A 13,776-nucleotide genomic window follows, 5' to 3' on the forward strand; every position below is an offset into this window, starting at 1 on the left:
CTGGGGCGACCCGGCAACAAGACGGCAGTTGTATCCCGGAGTCAAGAGCCCTGCTGATCGGATCGCGGCTGACCCTACGGAGAAAGACTCATCCTGAAACTACACTCTGAGCCCTGCTGACGACGTCGCGGCTCCATCGTACTTAAAAGACCTTCACGAACCTTTGGGGCCCTGCTGACGCTGTCGCGGCCCGACATTGTTGAACTTACCATCAGAGCCCAGCTGACCTCGTCGCGGCTCGACCGAAGCGGACCTACCACCGGAGCCCTGCTGACTGTGTCGCGGCTCGACCCAAGCGGAACTACCACCCGAGCCCTGCAGACACCGTCGCGGCTCCTCACGTCCGAGCTGCTTTGAGACCAGCACGCAAGGTCTGGCGCAGAGCCTCCCCGTACCAGGCTGGTACTAAGACTGTCCCGCTACCCTACCCCCACAAAGACATTGAGACTCTTCTGGCTCACTCGATCCCCCTGTAAATATATTGAATGTGCTACCATTGATAAAGTACCAAGATGAGCAACTGATACGGAGTCCTGTGTAGTGGTGTTACTGGGCCTAGTACGATCACAGGAGAAGGACCTCTCCTAGGAGGCTTCTCGGCGGCGCTCGGCTATAACTTTGCGGTAGGAAGGTGCCCCGGAGTAGTCCCCCCGACTCCCCGGTGGTCCTCCCTCCAACATTTGGTGGCCAGCGACGGGATCCGAGCCAGACGCAATCGTACAGGCAAGTAACGCACCCGCTACCTAACCAGACGGAAAGAAGGGAACCATGAACGGCCAAGAAGCAACCATGGCCGCAACCTTCCAGCCGGAAAGGCTGGAAGAATACACCCACAAAGAACTGAAACAATTCTGCAAGGACAAAGGGATCCCAACCACAGGATTGGGCACCAAGGAAGAAATGCAGAAAGCCCTGAAAGCCTGGGCAGAATTCGAGACCACTCCACCCCGAGCCGAAGGGACCTCGGCCCGGGACGGAAACCTGCCACCGACCATGACCCCGACAGATGGAGGGCGAAGCATCCCGGAAGCCGGCCCATCCCACGAAGAAATGCAAGAACGGGAGAGGGTCCGGGCACACGAAATGGACCTCGCACGACTCCGGCTGGACGGTGAACTCCTGCTGGCGGAGAAGAAACTAGCCTTGGAGCAACTACGGCTACAGGAGGAAATCGAAGAAAAGAAACGGCATCGAGAACTAGAAGAGAAACGGCTAACCCTCGAGCACGAGAGGGGCCTCAAGGAACTCGAACTGAAATCCAAAACGGGGGAGACCAGCACCCCCGGGGCACGGGACGCTCCGCCACTGACTGAACCAAAGGTTCATATCCCCAAGGATGTCGTCAAGGAATACTACAAAAACGACGACATCCAGCAGTGGTTCCGAGCCTACGAGGTAGCCATGACCTCCCATCGGGTACCCCGGAAGGATTGGGGTGCCGGCCTATGGGGGATGTTCCTCAGCGAGGGCAGGGATACTCTGCTGCAAGTCCCCACCGCGGTGATGACATCATACGACCACATGAAAGAAGCCCTACTCACACGCTACGGACTATCAGCCGAGATGTACCGGCAGCGCTTCCGGGACTGCAAGAAGCTCCCCGGTACCACATGGGTCGAATACGTGGACTTCTTCAGCCGGGCCTTTGAAGGGTGGATAAAAGGGAGCAAGATCACCTCGTACAACGAACTGTTCGACCTCATTGTCTGGGAGCACCTCGCCAACAACTGCTTTGTGGAACTAAGGCAACACCTCCTGGACAGTAAGCTGACCGAGCCCCGGAAGCTCGCCGCCGAAGCCGACCGATGGGTCAACACCCGGGTCCCCCGGAACCCCGTGGGGGACTACCAATGGAGTACCACGGGACCTCCTCACCAGCGGGGCGGAGGAGGGGGGTCCCACCGCAGTCGAGAATTCCCGGCTGGGCCGCCCAGAAGCCCGCCACGAGGCCAAGCTGCCAACCACACGTCCCCGACCCTGGTCCGAAGAGGGACCCCCATCGCCAGGCCTGGACCCCGACCAACCGTGACCTGCTTCGGCTGCCAACAGACAGGCCACTATGCGAGCGACCCGGCCTGCCCCGTGAACCGACGGAACGGGACCGCTGGGCCCCCTCCCCGACAAATAGCCGCCGCAGCCCTGGGGGAAGGAGAGGAAGAGGAGGAAAACCGCGAGGACGGGTCCCCCGAGTGGGAACCAGCTGCCATGTCCCTCGTATGCCTGGGCTCCCGAGAAATGGTGCCCCGAGCTGCCATCCCAAGCAACACCCAGAAGTACCAGCAGTGGGTCACCATCAATGGACAACGGGCCGAAGCCCTCCGGGACACTGGGGCTAGTGTGACCGCTGTCCGCTGCCACCTGGTGACCCCCGAACAAATCCTGCCGCATGTCCTATGCCCTGTCCGGACAGCGGACAACACCGAAAGCATGTGCCGAATGGCCAGGATCCCCTTTGAGTGGGGAGGAGTGTCAGGCACTCTAAAAGTAACTGTCCCCGATGACGCCCCGGTGGACTGCCTCCTGGGGAACGACCTAGAGAGCTCTCTCTGGGCCCAGGTGGAGCGCCGAGAGCATCTGGGGATGCTAGGGCTGCCCGAGTGGGCCTGCGCCACCACCCGGTCCATGACCGCCCAACCAGCCGCTGCCGCGGCCCCCGACGAGCCTACGGGTCAAGAACTGCCACCCTCCTCCGGCACGGAGGAACCTGACGATGAGGCCGGGCCCTCCGAACTTTCCCCCGACAAGGCCGCCTCCCTCAGCGAGATCCCCGAGCTGGCCCAGTGGCACCACGACGGGGGCCCCACCCACGAACAATTCCAGCAAGAGCAGAAGGCCTGCCCGTCCCTCGAGGGGGCCCGACAGCAAGCGGCCGCCCAGGCCTCGGGGGACCCCACGGGAACCCACTGGGTCTATTGGAACAATGACTTATTGTATAGCGAGCAGAAAGTCGCCGAACTGGGAGCCGGCCGGGTGTTGGTGGTTCCCCTCCGATTCCGAGAGTTCCTCCTGAACTTGGCGCATGACGTGCCCCTCGCCGGACACCTCGGGCGAGACAAAACTTACAGCCGCCTAGTGACCCATTTCTATTGGCCCCGAATGCGGAGAGATGTGGACCACCACTGCCGGTCCTGCCAGACCTGCCAAGCTAGCGGAAAGACTGGGGGTCGAGTCAAGGCCCCCCTCCAACCGTTTCCAGCCGTCCACACCCCGTTCGAACGAGTAGGGATCGACATCGTGGGGCCCCTCGACCCCCGAACCGCCCTGGGACACCGCTTCATCCTGGTACTGGTCGACCACGCCACCCGATACCCCGAGGCCATCCCACTCCGCACTGTGACAGCTCCAGTGGTTGGCCGGGCCCTGATGGGCATCTTCTCCAGGGTGGGGTTCCCCCGAGAAGTGGTGAGCGACAGGGGTACGAACTTTATTTCGAAGTACATGAGATCCCTCTGGCAACAATGTGGGGTCACCTACAAATTCACCACCCCTTACCACCCCCAGGGGAACGGACTGGTCGAGCGGTTCAACAGAACCCTGAAGGGGATGATCAAGGGCCTGGAGGAGCCCCTGAGGAGGAGATGGGACGTCCTGCTGCCCTGCCTCCTGTTCGCCTATCGAGAGGTACCACAGAAATCCCTGGGCTTCAGCCCCTTCGAACTATTGTATGGGCACCCCGTCCGAGGGCCCCTCAGCCTGGTCAAGGAGGGCTGGGAGGCGAACGTCCAAGATGCCCCCCCCGACGTCTACCGGTACCTCCTGACCCTGCGGAACCAGACTCGGAAGTTCCGGGCCCTGGCAGAAGCCAACCTCGAAGCCAGCCAAGAAGACATGAAACGCTGGTATGACGAAAATGCCTCGACCATCGAGTTCGAGCCGGGCCAGCAAGTCTGGGTCATGTCGCCCGTGGACCCCTGCGCCCTGCAGGACAAGTGGACCGGGCCCTTCAAGGTGGTTGAGAGGAAGAGCCCCGTCACCTACCTGGTCGACATGGAGTCCCCGAGGAACCCCCTCCGGGTCCTACACGCCAACCGGCTCAAGCCCCACTTTGCCCGAACTGAACTAAGCCTGCTGCTGGCTACCGACGATGGGGGCGAAAGCGACTCCGAGCCCCTACCAGACCTCCTGGGGTCCTCGGGCCAAGACTGCTCCTTGGAGGGCATCCACCTCTCCGCCACCCTGACCCCAGAACAGCGCCATGACTGCCGGAAGCTGCTGCAACCCTTCGCTGCCCTCTTCTCTCTAACGCCCGGGGTGACCCCCTGGTGCGTCCACGACGTGGACACCGGGGACAGCCCCCCTGTGCGACACCGCACCTACAGAGTACCCGACCGAGTCTGAGCCTGCATACAGACCGAGGTCTCCAAGATGCTCGCCCTCGGAGTCATCGAGCCATCCGCCAGCCCGTGGGCCAGCCCTGTGGTCTTGGTGCCGAAGGCCGCCGCCCCCGGCCCCCCCCGGAACTCAGATTTTGTGTAGACTACCGGGGCCTGAACGCAGTCACCAAGACCGATGCCCACCCCCTGCCACGGGCAGACGAGCTGATCGATCGCTTAGGGGCCGCCCGCTACCTAAGCACCTTTGATCTCACCGCTGGGTACTGGCAGATCAAGCTCACCCCCGGCGCCCAGGAACGCTCCGCTTTTTCCACCCCCGATGGGCACTACCACTTTCGGGTGATGCCCTTCGGTATGAAGAACGCCCCAGCGACCTTCCAGAGGCTGGTGAACAAGGTCCTGGCCGGGCTAGAAGCTTTCAGCGCGGCCTACCTCGACGACATTGCCGTCTTCAGCAACCACTGGGCCGCGCACCTAGGACACCTCGGAGAAGTCCTGGCAGCTCTCCAAAGGGCCGGGCTCACGATTAAGGCCAGCAAGTGCCAGATCGGTCAAGGATCTGTGACCTATCTGGGCCACCAGGTGGGGAGTGGCCAGGTGGCGCCCCTCCAGTTAAAGGTCGATGCCATCCAGGCGTGGGAGTCCCCCGCAACCCAAACCGCTGTCCGGGCCTTCTTAGGCCTCACAGGCTACTACCGGCGGTTTATTAAGGATTATGGCAGTATTGTGGGGCCCCTCACGGAGCTCACTTCCAAGAAACAGCCCAAGGCGGTGCACTGGACGCCCCGCTGTCAGACCGCTTTTGAAGCCCTCAAGGCGGCCATGTGTGCTGCCCCTGTGCTACAGGCCCCCGACTACAGTAAGGAATTTGTGGTTCAGACCGATGCCTCGGAGTACGGGGTCGGGGCGGTCCTCTCCCAGATGGACACCGAGGGCCACGACCGACCTGTGGCCTTCATCAGCCGCCGACTGCTGCCACGAGAACAGAGATGGAGCACCATCGAGCGGGAAGCCTTCGCCGTGGTATGGGCTCTCAAGAAGCTCCGGCCCTACCTTTTCGGCACCCACTTCAGAGTCCAAACTGACCACCGGCCCTTGCGGTGGCTAATGCAAATGCGGGGCGAGAACCCCAAGTTGTTGCGATGGTCCATCTCGCTGCAAGGGATGGACTTCACCGTGGAGCACCGGCCCGGCAACGACCATGCCAATGCCGACGGCCTGTCCAGATTCTTCCGCCTCGGCGAGGAGAACCCCCAAGGAGATGGGTGACTCTCCCTGCCTTCAGCTGGGGGGGACGCGTGTTGGAGCCGGCCTCGTGGCGTGGTCCTATTCCCCCTCGCTAAGCCGCACGAGGTCCCATGCACCTCGGGGCTCCTCCATTTTGGATTGTACGTGACTCTACGTAACCACCTGCGTGACCCCGCTCCACCCGGCCTCGGTCCCAGCGAGGCCCGACATCAGGGCGCCAACCCCTGGCCAGGGGGATACCACGTGAACACCTCCCCACTCCCGGCAGAGGGCAGTATCGATGGGACCCCCAACCGTCCTTCCACACATAGGTGCGATCGCCCCACAGCTCTCTTGGGCCTGGTGCCTCTCCTGCTGGGCGTCTGGCCGCTCCCGACCCGGCCTCTCCGCCCCCCCGGGCGCAAGGGTCCGGACATCAAAGGGCTCCAGACCTATATCTGGGGCGACCTGGCAACAAGAAGGCAGTTGTATCCCGGAGTCAAGAGCCCTGCTGATCGGATCGCGGCTGACCCTACGGAGAAAGACTCATCCTGAAACTACACTCTGAGCCCTGCTGATGACGTCGCGGCTCCATCGTGCTTAAAAGACCTTCACGAACCTTTGGGGCCCTGCTGACGCTGTCGCGGCCCGACCTTGTTGAACTTACCATCAGAGCCCAGCTGACCTCGTCGCGGCTCGACCGAAGCGGACCTACCACCGGAGCCCTGCTGACTGTGTCGCGGCTCGACCCAAGCGGAACTACCACCCGAGCCCTGAAGACACCGTCGCGGCTCCCCACGTCCGAGCTGCTTTGAGATCAGCACGCAAGGTCTGGCGCAGAGCCTCCCCGTACCAGGCTGGTACTAAGACTGTCCCGCTACCCTACCCCCACAAAGACATTGAGACTCTTCTGGATCACTCGATCCCCCTGTAAATATATTGAATGTGCTACCATTGATAAAGTACCAAGATAAGCAACTGATACGGAGTCCTGTGTAGTGGTGTTACTGGGCCTAGTACGATCACAGGAGAAGGACCTCTCCTAGGAGGCTTCTCGGCGGCGCTCGGCTATAACTTTGCGGTAGGAAGGTGCCCCGGAGTAGTCCCCCCGACTCCCCGGTGGTCCTCCCTCCAACAGTTACCATGCGATAGTCTGCCGACACCACGGACAATGTCCGCGATACAACCTCCACGACAGAGATAAAACCACAAACCACACATCAAAAAACACACGATGGGCCAAAGCACTTTGAGGAAATCACTGAATGTCAACCTGTACCATGCGGCTACATACATGTGGACACATTGTAATACACCATCTCCCCTTCACATCGCAGGGGCATCATCAACACCTCCTGCAGAGCTGTCCCAGCCACTCTTCACTGATGACGAGGAGGACAACACCAGCATCGACACCCAAACCATCCAAGACATCATTGACCTCATCCGCCACTCACCTCCAGGATCAGGGCAGCCCAGCTACATTGATGAGACCCCACCCACCACCAAATACACCCAGCAGGAGGCACCCACTGCCCCGGCACCCTCCCAAGTCCCCCAGGAACAACAAATGGCCTTCCAACGCCGTGTGCTGGAGGGCCAGAGGGAGACGGCTGAGCAGGTGCGGGTGGGGTTCAAACTCATGGCTGCCAAACTGGACGCCATCCTTGTGTGTCTATGTCTGCCCCATGGTCCTCAACGAGCCCTGAATGACATCGCTGGAATCATGACGTGGAGAGAAGAACAGCTGTCTGCTCAGAGTGGCTCCAGCGATGCCAGCCGTGAGCTGGCACACATGCAAAAGCTCATGGAGGACATGGTGCGGATGGAGGCGGAAAGGATGGCAGCCACCACTGCACATCATTGAAATGTAGCTGGGATCTATCATGCCCTGCAGACCTCCATCATGGCATTGCCGCCACAAGGCGTGGTGCCGATGAATGCTGCTGCCCCCCCACCATCCACATCCCCGCCCCCTGGTGTGTCAGTGCCTCCCAGTGCGGCAGGCGTATCCACTGAGGCACCCGATGTGTCAGTGTCACACAGTGCTGCCGACAATCCCCTTCCGGCCCCTGATGTGTCAGTGGCACACAGTGCCGCAGCCGGTACTGCAACACCCACAGGTAGGGCAGAGCACAAATCCGGGGACGAGGACGTGGATGGGTTTGTGATCAGGAGGCACTAGCATTCATTTCCACCACCTGGCCTGTTTTAGCTTGGTGCCGCACATGGCCTCATGACCTTCTACTGACCCCGATACACTCCGATGCATTCACCTTGGATAGCGACATGGACTGCCGCATCCTGGTCGACGACCAATGACACAGCGAACAGACAACGGACTGTACCCTTCATCTTCCGCAGTACATGTCATCCCCGGATGGACTCTGGCTGGCCCTCCATGGGCCCATATTGTGTTGTGCGCTCGGCATTGGCCTGTACCGCTCCAGCTGCATGACTACACTGGATGTGCAAATAAACATCCAGTGACACACTGCTGTGTCATGTCTTACATCATTCAGGCATGGATGTGTGGATGAATGTGTTGACAGTGCCTTCCCTTGTGTCAATGATGTTCATCCTGTGGGATGCGACTCAGAGGGTGCAACATTGCATTTTGTGTACCTGGTCCCATGAACCCCACAACAGGGACACACGCATCAGTCACTTCCTTGTCCGGACATGGACTGGACCACGCCCTGAGCCCACGAGTCATTGTTGAAAGCCCTGCGCTGGTCCGGCGTACGGCAGGCCAGACCACTCCGATGACGCACCGAGGGGGGGCCATCATTGCTACCCGTCGCAGGCGTATGCGCTGGTGGTGTGCAGGTCACTGGTCTAGTCGTCAGCATGTCACAGCCACTCCCTGAGGGCAGGTTTGCACACACACCACACCAATCCGGCACAGGCGTCACTGGCCATGTGACTCCGCCAACATAAGGAGCCGACAACGTCACAATCCCCTCTTCCGGTGGTGACTGGATGACGGCCGCTCCATGCTTCTCATTCATAAAGGGCCCATGAGTTTTTGCGCACAGGGTTGCTGGCATCCGAGGCCTGGCGGATGGCACGGGCCTACAGCCACGTGGCGCAGACTGGGGTTGCACAGGGTTAGTGGCATCCGAGGCCTGGCAGACGGCATGGGCCTACCGCCACGTGGCGCAGACTGGGGTTGCACAGGGTTAGTGGCATCGGAGGCCTTGTGGATGGCACAGGCACCCCTCCACGGGGCAGTGACTTTGGGTGCACTAAGTCAGTGGCACCTTAAGCTGCTGAGCGGGTGTGCAACCTGCGATGATGCCCCGTCCTGGAGGTCCGGACAGCTCAGGTTTTGGGTGCCCTGCTGGACCGCAGTGTAGGGCAGAGCCAGCGGGCAGCACGGGCCTACTGCCACATGGAGTCGCTTTCGGGATCCCAGAGTTAGTGGCACCCATTGGGCTGAACGGGTGTGCAGCCTGCAATGGTGCCGGGTGCACTGGTATGTCCTCTGCCATGGAGTAATCAAGACCCAGCATCAAACGTGAGACCTGTTGGCCTGCGGAGCGTGGCTGCATGGTGTGGAGGGTGCCATGTCGGCAGGGCCTCGGGCTTGTGGCTTGCAGCGGCATGTGGTGGGACCTCCTGTCTACGCGCCGGTGGTGGAAGGTGAGCAGTGAGGCCTGGGTGTGCATGGGTAGGCATTCTCCGATGGGCGGCGGGAGGGGTTGGGGTGCCTCTGCCTGGGTGTGCATGGGCGGGCAAGCGATGTTGTCTTGTGCAGGTGTGTGTACTGTGCCAGTCATGTTTCTGACTCTGTTTCAGCTGACGGCTCTGACTCAGATGTGTGACCTGGTGAACTGCGTTGCATACCGGCTCGTGGTTGGAGACCGGTGGCAGCAGGTGAGCAGTGTGGCCTGGGTGCGCAGGGGCGGCACTCTCTCCCTCCCTCTCTTCTTCTCTCTCTCTCTCTCTCTCCCTCTCTTCTTCTCTCTCTCTGTCTCCCTCTCTTCTTCTCTCTCTCTCTCTCTCTCTCCCTCTCTTCTTCTCTCTCTCTCTCTCTCTCTCTCTCTCTCTCTCTCTCTCCCTCTCTCTCTCTCCCTCTCTTCTTCTCTCTCTCCTTTGCTCTCTCTGTCCTTTGATGTGCGCAGGACACACCTTCTCATCATGTTTTTTGCCTTTAGGCTGGGACCTATGGATTGTCCCGAGGGGAGCGGCCATGTGTCCTACATTTCATTTCAGTGCTTCGAAAGTGAATGTGTGCTGCTCATTTCTGTGTTGACACATGCATGTCACCAGTTGTGATTGTGCAACGTCAGGCGGTTTATTTTGTACATGTTTAGGTGTAGCTGATGTGGCATGTCTTTGGTCGGGGGGTGCCAGGGAGGGGTAGTCCTGGGGGTGGTGTCGGTAGGTGTTGTGGCCCTCTTGGGTGTCCGGACCACATGATGTGTGGCTCCATGGCATCTGTTGCTCTTCTGATGTGGGCCTGGGCTTTGCTCCATTTTGTTGTGCAGGCTGCCGTCCAATTTTACACCAGGTCAGAGCAGGTGTAGATTTCCTGGTGCTTACGCGCCTTATCACCTGTTTTGTGTTTTTATCGCAGTTCTATCTGGTCGTTGAGAATGTTGAGGTGTGATGTTGTCGCGGCTTTTGGCACGGGAACGCCCACGCTGCATCTCATTAGCAATAGTTGCGGGGGGCCTCTGTGGTGATGTTTTTGCGGCTGCTATCGTGGGTAAACTGGTGCTGTGGGCTGTTAACACCGTCTTGTGAATGGGGCGATACATTTATCGCAACTTTGGCTGCGATAAAGTGCCGTTAACTTGGCGATAGTTCCTTGGGAATATGCCCATTTGTGTTACACATCTCCTATTTAATCTTTGACAAATTCCACAGAACCTTCGATTCACAAATGTCAAAGCCAATATTGCAAATCAAATTCAAACCACCATTTGTCATTGAATCAGATGTGAACGACCAGAACTAGACCTCTTACCAGCTTTGACATCTCCTCTGCTTATGTGGATCCATGAGAGCTAGTGGATATGTTCTTTCATGTCTGCTTAGCACTGAGATTGTCCTTAGTATTTATTTATTTATTTATTTATTTATTTATATATTGTATTTCTTTACATGAGCAGCAGGATGTGTCTACATAAATATAATTCATAAGGGGAAAAAAAAGCAGTACATACATTGATTTGCAAAATTTTAGATAAAATAAACCAGAGAAGGTGATTGATACAATCTAACTTCTGCAATGGATAGACTGTGAATACAAGACACAACGTAGACAAGGTGCATAGTAGTGTTTTAACAAACACTGATTGATAAGTTGAATTGGTATATGCCTCCTTAGTCATTTTTATATTTTGATTACATAAGGTGACATTTCAGGGTAATTTTGAACTTGCTGAGTGAGGGGCAAGCCTGAATCTCAGGAAGTAGTGGGTTCCAGTGGTAGAAACCAAGAAGGTGGACTGAATGAAATCTTGAAAGCTGCATATGAATATAGAATCTACAAGCTGCATATGTAAACGCAAGAGAGGCTTTTACACCGCTCCACCCACACACACAATAATTGCCCAGACTGCATAGGGCAGAAAGGCCAGAATTCAGTATTTACTGCAAAGAGCGCCGCATTTAAGGAGAGTGTGTGAGACAGAGGAGCTAGGGAAAGGGAGTGAGGAAGGAGGAGACATATGAGGGAGAGAGTGAGACATGGATAGGGAAATTGGTGAAGACAGAGAGTGATATACAGAGAGGTAGAGATAGAATTTAAGAAAGTTGAGAGTGAACGGGGAGCAAAGAAGAGAGTGAGTGAAGGTCAACATGTCAGAAAGAAAGCGATGAGGCCCTAGAGAAAGACAACAGATGGTGAAAAGGTGAGGATAGGAGTTTCACTAATCACTGTGCAAAGTCCCTCAGGATCGCCTTCTCAAGACATTGTTAACAAAAGAAGGGTCCAGGAATGAGAGTGTAGTGTCCCTACATCAAAGAAGGGGCATCAGACGGGTCGGGTAGGTGCACATATTCTTTATTTGAGCCTCTGCAATACAAGCTCTGTGACTACTCATGTGGTCCTTCTTTCTCTGACTGCCCTCCTCTTTCTCCTGCCTCCCGGTGTTACCCCTGGTCTCCACTCCATATTCACATGTGCCCCGTGTCCGTTTTCTACCCTATAAGTACATACACATTTACATTCTTCCATTGACTCCATTACATCTCCTTCTCTCTGGGAAATTAGGCTTCTTCCTTCAGGTGGATCACATTTCTCCAATGAACCTTGTGTGTTTTTTGGTGTTCCTACTTGATCGTCATGGTGAATTTGTGTTGTTTGAATTGGGGAAGTTTGTGAGGTCCTCATTGTCTTCCGAATCCTTGAATTCAGCTTCAGACATGGCCTGTTGGGGAGTCTACTAATGAGTTTTGAAGTAGGAGATATTGCAGGCTATTTCCTGACTCTTTGAGTTCACTGTTATCATGGAGCCTTTTCTAGGTGGTGATTTGCATTGGTTCGGGGTTGCATTTTGTGTAAATCTTGGTGACTTTTCTTTGTTTTGCCAGCACCCTGTCACCCACATTGAGGTCTGATGGACATGCACGTCTTCTTGTATCACCATAGTCTTTTATTTTCACCTTTGATCTATGGTCATTGTGGCGTATTTCTCCTTTGGTGATAGTTGTTTTTGTAGTCGGTGGTGTCAAACTGGGTATGCGGGTTACGAACCTCCATCTCTAGCATCAGTGTCACTGGGCACAGTCCATTGGAGCTGTGTGGGGTGTTTGGTAGGCTCTTCAGGATAATGTTGATGGTTTGTTGAGTTGGCTCATTGTATCGCCATTTGATTGTTGCCATGAAGCTCTCAACCATTCCATTTACTTGTGGCGATAGGGGTGATCGGGCGATATTTGAAATTTAGGTGTGTTGCAAATTGCGTGAATTCTTGACTGTTAAATGGAGGTCTGTTGTCTGTCTTCGCCGTGTCTGTTGGCCTCCAGCTGGAGTTCCGTGGCAAGGTCTCCTTGTAGAAGAATACTACTTCAATGTTGTCTGTGTTGAATTTCAGACAGTTGGTCTTCACCCAGCTAGCGACTTTGAACATGCAGGTGGTGAAGTCAGTTCAGGTAATGCATGTTTCATCAGAGAGGGTGAGGATGAGCTGGGTGTCGTCTATATAGGAGATAATTTTGATTCTGTGGGTCCTGATGATGTTAACGAGAGGAGCCATGTAGGCCTTGAGGAAAGATCCTTGGTGCACTTCGCAGATAAGGTTGGCAGCAATCGAGGTGAAGAAGGAGCAAATCCATTAGAGGCTGAGAATTTCTTCAGGAAGGGTAGTTTTGGCAGAGCTAAGAGCTTGGAAAGATGGCGGCTCTTGGTTGGAGCTCCTCTGTGTTCCATGCCTCTTCATTTTTTTTTTCTCAATATTTTATTGATTTTAAAAGGTCAGACATCAGATGGTACAAAAACACATAAGGGCGCTTTTATCAGTATATTAACCAGCAATAGTACGCCCATTTAAGACATCGTTTTGTATTAAACATTAGTAATAAATGAAAAAACCAAGTTGCACGCCAGATCATTGTTCCATTTGTCCATAAGTTCACTCCAAGCATCCATATCACAGCAGTCCTGCTCCAAGGCGAACGCTGGGCTTTTCCATCATTATCGCGTCAATGGGTGGACTATTGGAACAACATACGATCCATAATGTCCCAAAAAATCAAATCAGAACTTATAGTAACAAAAAAATATATATATATACCTTACCCCCCTCCCCGAACCCTCCCTGTGCTCAGGTCCTATCCTATTTCAGTGTATCCTAACTCCTGTCATGTTCCAGTGTATGCAGTGCGGCGGTAATGTACACCGTTTCATTCTGGCCCGTCAGTGGTTATTGCCAATACACAAATGCATGATACGCAAGCGGCGGCTTGCGCTACCGGCGCAAGCTTACTCAGTGTAACTCAGTCCCTAAGGTGGGGCGCGGTCATCAGTCATCAACATTCAGCGCAGCAAAAGCATTCAACAGTGCATGCCATTCCATTGAAATAGGTGTACATCTTAGCCCCCTGTATTCCTCCCTGTTTAACTCTGTTCCCTCTGCTCCCCCCCATCGAAGTACCTCAGCATGCCAGTCCATTGGGGATGAGGGTCTGGTTGACTTCCAGCAGGTGGTCACCGTACGTTTGGCCAGAAGAAGCGCAAGATGAACAAAACGCGAGGAGGGGT

This window comes from Triturus cristatus, chromosome 2_2, assembly GCF_964204655.1.
Source record: "Triturus cristatus chromosome 2_2, aTriCri1.1, whole genome shotgun sequence".
Taxonomy (NCBI): Eukaryota; Metazoa; Chordata; class Amphibia; order Caudata; family Salamandridae; genus Triturus; species Triturus cristatus.